Raw genomic sequence first — 6,578 nt, forward strand, 5'->3', positions numbered from 1 at the left:
AATAATACAGATACTTGTATGTATGTTTTTTTTTTTGTTTTATTTTTATTTGGATGGAGAGTTGTCTCATTGGCACTCACACCACATCTTCCTATATCTGGGGCAATATGCGCAATTGTTATTCCATAGGCCGTAATGGTAACGTTTTCTTCTGTTGCTCAGCCCATATCGTAAACTTGTATATGTATGATGGCTTGTTTCGAAGCTGAGACATTTTTACATATGTGGTTAAATTTTCGGGGTACGAAGTGTGATTCATTTTTCCGTAATTTAGCAAACCCCGAGTATCCTTTTGCGATGTCGCTCCTCATGGTAAAAAATCCCAATTTTAACACTATAAGTTCTTTGAAATTTTAATACTTTGAACACATTTCATAGCTCCATGGTTTTTACACATTTATTCTGTGTTCCCTTATTTTCTAAATTAACACTAATGGTTCAGCTCAGTTATTTGTTTATCATAGAAATGTGTCAAATATCACTACACAGAGATTTTTTGTTTACACGTGACTTTTGTGTTCCTCATTTCAAGGCGCATTAGGGGTATTGTCCCATATTGAAATCCATAGTTCTGATTTTTCCAAATATTTTTAGGTGATCTTCATCGGTATGACATTCTGAATAAATCTGTGTATTTTTGTCCATTTCTGAAAAAAAATAAAGTCATTTCAGCACTATATGGCAATGACACTTTTATCGCTATATTCATTTATTTTTAATACAACGTGCATGTATAATTAATTTCTTCCAGTATACCTTTACTAGTCAAAACAAGGACAAAACTTCTGATGATAACCTTAAATAACAATACACAGACCCTATTAAAGCATTCTATAACATTTTCTTGTGTCTTAAAGTGCATTTTGACAGAGAAATTATGCAAAAATGTAGATTTCATATAAAAAAAAAACAGCAAAATAACTATTCTTACTAGTGGACATCTGGTATATAATACTGTGGAAACCCCTCAAAACTACTGGGAAAGTCATTCTTATTATGTAATTAGAGTGCAATGAAGTGCAAATTTTCAAAACTTGTCCATTCACATAATTCTATTTGAGAAAAAAGGCTTTTTACATGTATTTCAGTGAAAACCCTTTATCAGTGAGAAATCCACATGAGGTATTAAAGGAAACATTGTGACATCACACGTATTATGGCGTCATTAAATAATGACAGATCAAAATAGTGCTAAATAGAGTTTGCAGTGTTACATGAGAATCAGTTGACGCAAGATTTAACTCAAAATGTTGAGTCGAAAAGACCAGTAACCAAGCCTTTTCATTTAATAGCAAGACCATAGCAACAGTTTTCATATAAGCATATTTTTAACATACCGACTGTAATTTCATTTGCACAAATACCATAAATAAATAATTTAGAGCTTACCTAATAAATCAAAATGCTTACCAGTTATTCAGGACTTTTTAAAACCTTTAGTTTGTCATCTCATATTTAAAAGTAATGATATGTCTGGAACTGAAATAAGACAAAAAAAATTAACTCAAACTGTGTTATCATTTAATTTAAATACATAAGTATTATTGAGAGAGAAAAATCTAATTCTTGAAAATTTTATCACAAAGAAAGAAAAATGCTTCTCCCTTGTGGCTTAGCCACCTTCATTTAAACTGTTTATATTAGAAGCAATGAGTAGTAGCTAACTAGCTTAATACATGTAGTTGAATAGCAATATTGTGTTCAAGAAGGTTTGACCCTCCCCCTTTTTCACTGAGAAATGACAATATCTGGTGTTTTGCTCGTGTGCATTAACAATAGTAATTCGTGATTTTCTTAATACATGTACATGTTTTTTTCTGTTTATTTGCATATGATATCTACTGACCAGGGTCAAATCATCGGATAAAAGCACATGTATGATGTATCTCACTTTACTCGTGTGAAGTGTGTTATCTCCCTTGATTATAAGCTATTCCTGTAGACCAGAGTGATAATTGCATAACAAAGACTATATTGTGTCATGTTTACTTACAATTTATTTATATTACATGTAAGTTTTTTCTTGCCTTTTTCAATTGAATAAACAATTCATTTCGGATCTCTCGGGGGTAAACAAAGTTATGACTGTGCCTAAAAAAAGTGTTCAGCCCCGTGCCAGTAATGCATTTAAAAGTGAAAATTTTATTGAATTTTTGCTGTTCTTTATCAATAATATTTATCTGAAATCATTTATGATAACTAGGTATAAATAAAAAACTACTAACCATCATTTTAACAATTTTCTGTGGTGTATAAGGTGAAATTAGCTTAAGACATCTCTGGATCCTGTCTCACACGATGGGGCAATATGCGCAATTGTTATTCCATAGGCCGTAATGGTAACGTTTTCTTCTGTTGCTCAGCCCATATCGTAAACTTGTATATGTATGATGGCTTGTTTCGAAGCTGAGACATTTTTACATATGTGGTTAAATTTTCGGGGTACGAAGTGTGATTCATTTTTCCGTAATTTAGCAAACCCCGAGTATCCTTTTGCGATGTCGCTCCTCATGGTAAAAAATCCCAATTTTAACACTATAAGTTCTTTGAAATTTTAATACTTTGAACACATTTCATAGCTCCATGGTTTTTACACATTTATTCTGTGTTCCCTTATTTTCTAAATTAACACTAATGGTTCAGCTCAGTTATTTGTTTATCATAGAAATGTGTCAAATATCACTACACAGAGATTTTTTGTTTACACGTGACTTTTGTGTTCCTCATTTCAAGGCGCATTAGGGGTATTGTCCCATATTGAAATCCATAGTTCTGATTTTTCCAAATATTTTTAGGTGATCTTCATCGGTATGACATTCTGAATAAATCTGTGTATTTTTGTCCATTTCTGAAAAAAAATAAAGTCATTTCAGCACTATATGGCAATGACACTTTTATCGCTATATTCATTTATTTTTAATACAACGTGCATGTATAATTAATTTCTTCCAGTATACCTTTACTAGTCAAAACAAGGACAAAACTTCTGATGATAACCTTAAATAACAATACACAGACCCTATTAAAGCATTCTATAACATTTTCTTGTGTCTTAAAGTGCATTTTGACAGAGAAATTATGCAAAAATGTAGATTTCATATAAAAAAAAAACAGCAAAATAACTATTCTTACTAGTGGACATCTGGTATATAATACTGTGGAAACCCCTCAAAACTACTGGGAAAGTCATTCTTATTATGTAATTAGAGTGCAATGAAGTGCAAATTTTCAAAACTTGTCCATTCACATAATTCTATTTGAGAAAAAAGGCTTTTTACATGTATTTCAGTGAAAACCCTTTATCAGTGAGAAATCCACATGAGGTATTAAAGGAAACATTGTGACATCACACGTATTATGGCGTCATTAAATAATGACAGATCAAAATAGTGCTAAATAGAGTTTGCAGTGTTACATGAGAATCAGTTGACGCAAGATTTAACTCAAAATGTTGAGTCGAAAAGACCAGTAACCAAGCCTTTTCATTTAATAGCAAGACCATAGCAACAGTTTTCATATAAGCATATTTTTAACATACCGACTGTAATTTCATTTGCACAAATACCATAAATAAATAATTTAGAGCTTACCTAATAAATCAAAATGCTTACCAGTTATTCAGGACTTTTTAAAACCTTTAGTTTGTCATCTCATATTTAAAAGTAATGATATGTCTGGAACTGAAATAAGACAAAAAAAATTAACTCAAACTGTGTTATCATTTAATTTAAATACATAAGTATTATTGAGAGAGAAAAATCTAATTCTTGAAAATTTTATCACAAAGAAAGAAAAATGCTTCTCCCTTGTGGCTTAGCCACCTTCATTTAAACTGTTTATATTAGAAGCAATGAGTAGTAGCTAACTAGCTTAATACATGTAGTTGAATAGCAATATTGTGTTCAAGAAGGTTTGACCCTCCCCCTTTTTCACTGAGAAATGACAATATCTGGTGTTTTGCTCGTGTGCATTAACAATAGTAATTCGTGATTTTCTTAATACATGTACATGTTTTTTTCTGTTTATTTGCATATGATATCTACTGACCAGGGTCAAATCATCGGATAAAAGCACATGTATGATGTATCTCACTTTACTCGTGTGAAGTGTGTTATCTCCCTTGATTATAAGCTATTCCTGTAGACCAGAGTGATAATTGCATAACAAAGACTATATTGTGTCATGTTTACTTACAATTTATTTATATTACATGTAAGTTTTTTCTTGCCTTTTTCAATTGAATAAACAATTCATTTCGGATCTCTCGGGGGTAAACAAAGTTATGACTGTGCCTAAAAAAAGTGTTCAGCCCCGTGCCAGTAATGCATTTAAAAGTGAAAATTTTATTGAATTTTTGCTGTTCTTTATCAATAATATTTATCTGAAATCATTTATGATAACTAGGTATAAATAAAAAACTACTAACCATCATTTTAACAATTTTCTGTGGTGTATAAGGTGAAATTAGCTTAAGACATCTCTGGATCCTGTCTCACACGATGGGGCAATATGCGCAATTGTTATTCCATAGGCCGTAATGGTAACGTTTTCTTCTGTTGCTCAGCCCATATCGTAAACTTGTATATGTATGATGGCTTGTTTCGAAGCTGAGACATTTTTACATATGTGGTTAAATTTTCGGGGTACGAAGTGTGATTCATTTTTCCGTAATTTAGCAAACCCCGAGTATCCTTTTGCGATGTCGCTCCTCATGGTAAAAAATCCCAATTTTAACACTATAAGTTCTTTGAAATTTTAATACTTTGAACACATTTCATAGCTCCATGGTTTTTACACATTTATTCTGTGTTCCCTTATTTTCTAAATTAACACTAATGGTTCAGCTCAGTTATTTGTTTATCATAGAAATGTGTCAAATATCACTACACAGAGATTTTTTGTTTACACGTGACTTTTGTGTTCCTCATTTCAAGGCGCATTAGGGGTATTGTCCCATATTGAAATCCATAGTTCTGATTTTTCCAAATATTTTTAGGTGATCTTCATCGGTATGACATTCTGAATAAATCTGTGTATTTTTGTCCATTTCTGAAAAAAAATAAAGTCATTTCAGCACTATATGGCAATGACACTTTTATCGCTATATTCATTTATTTTTAATACAACGTGCATGTATAATTAATTTCTTCCAGTATACCTTTACTAGTCAAAACAAGGACAAAACTTCTGATGATAACCTTAAATAACAATACACAGACCCTATTAAAGCATTCTATAACATTTTCTTGTGTCTTAAAGTGCATTTTGACAGAGAAATTATGCAAAAATGTAGATTTCATATAAAAAAAAAACAGCAAAATAACTATTCTTACTAGTGGACATCTGGTATATAATACTGTGGAAACCCCTCAAAACTACTGGGAAAGTCATTCTTATTATGTAATTAGAGTGCAATGAAGTGCAAATTTTCAAAACTTGTCCATTCACATAATTCTATTTGAGAAAAAAGGCTTTTTACATGTATTTCAGTGAAAACCCTTTATCAGTGAGAAATCCACATGAGGTATTAAAGGAAACATTGTGACATCACACGTATTATGGCGTCATTAAATAATGACAGATCAAAATAGTGCTAAATAGAGTTTGCAGTGTTACATGAGAATCAGTTGACGCAAGATTTAACTCAAAATGTTGAGTCGAAAAGACCAGTAACCAAGCCTTTTCATTTAATAGCAAGACCATAGCAACAGTTTTCATATAAGCATATTTTTAACATACCGACTGTAATTTCATTTGCACAAATACCATAAATAAATAATTTAGAGCTTACCTAATAAATCAAAATGCTTACCAGTTATTCAGGACTTTTTAAAACCTTTAGTTTGTCATCTCATATTTAAAAGTAATGATATGTCTGGAACTGAAATAAGACAAAAAAAATTAACTCAAACTGTGTTATCATTTAATTTAAATACATAAGTATTATTGAGAGAGAAAAATCTAATTCTTGAAAATTTTATCACAAAGAAAGAAAAATGCTTCTCCCTTGTGGCTTAGCCACCTTCATTTAAACTGTTTATATTAGAAGCAATGAGTAGTAGCTAACTAGCTTAATACATGTAGTTGAATAGCAATATTGTGTTCAAGAAGGTTTGACCCTCCCCCTTTTTCACTGAGAAATGACAATATCTGGTGTTTTGCTCGTGTGCATTAACAATAGTAATTCGTGATTTTCTTAATACATGTACATGTTTTTTTCTGTTTATTTGCATATGATATCTACTGACCAGGGTCAAATCATCGGATAAAAGCACATGTATGATGTATCTCACTTTACTCGTGTGAAGTGTGTTATCTCCCTTGATTATAAGCTATTCCTGTAGACCAGAGTGATAATTGCATAACAAAGACTATATTGTGTCATGTTTACTTACAATTTATTTATATTACATGTAAGTTTTTTCTTGCCTTTTTCAATTGAATAAACAATTCATTTCGGATCTCTCGGGGGTAAACAAAGTTATGACTGTGCCTAAAAAAAGTGTTCAGCCCCGTGCCAGTAATGCATTTAAAAGTGAAAATTTTATTGAATTTTTGCTGTTCTTTATCAATAATAT

At 31.2% G+C, this 6,578-nt stretch overlaps 1 long non-coding RNA gene across 9 annotated transcripts in view; it reads right to left on the bottom strand.

Annotated features, from left to right (window-relative positions):
- Window positions 1–335: 335 nt before the first annotated feature.
- LOC134715196 (uncharacterized) overlaps window positions 336–6,578 on the bottom strand; it is an 18,808-nt gene continuing 12,565 nt past the window's right edge. For 6 of the 9 annotated variants that reach the window (XR_010106622.1, XR_010106627.1, XR_010106628.1 and 3 more), the window contains exons 12-17: window positions 5,813–5,881; window positions 4,427–5,049; window positions 3,612–3,680; window positions 2,226–2,848; window positions 1,411–1,479; window positions 336–647 (exon numbers count right to left, since the gene is read on the bottom strand). This is a non-coding gene — a long non-coding RNA (uncharacterized LOC134715196). Of the gene's footprint in view, window positions 648–1,410; window positions 1,480–1,993; window positions 2,849–3,611; window positions 3,681–4,194; window positions 5,050–5,812; window positions 5,882–6,578 lie in introns of all 9 variants that reach the window. The other 3 variants (XR_010106625.1, XR_010106626.1, XR_010106623.1) reach the window with 3 other exon arrangements.

This window comes from Mytilus trossulus, chromosome 4, assembly GCF_036588685.1.
Source record: "Mytilus trossulus isolate FHL-02 chromosome 4, PNRI_Mtr1.1.1.hap1, whole genome shotgun sequence".
Classification (NCBI taxonomy): domain Eukaryota; kingdom Metazoa; phylum Mollusca; class Bivalvia; order Mytilida; family Mytilidae; genus Mytilus; species Mytilus trossulus.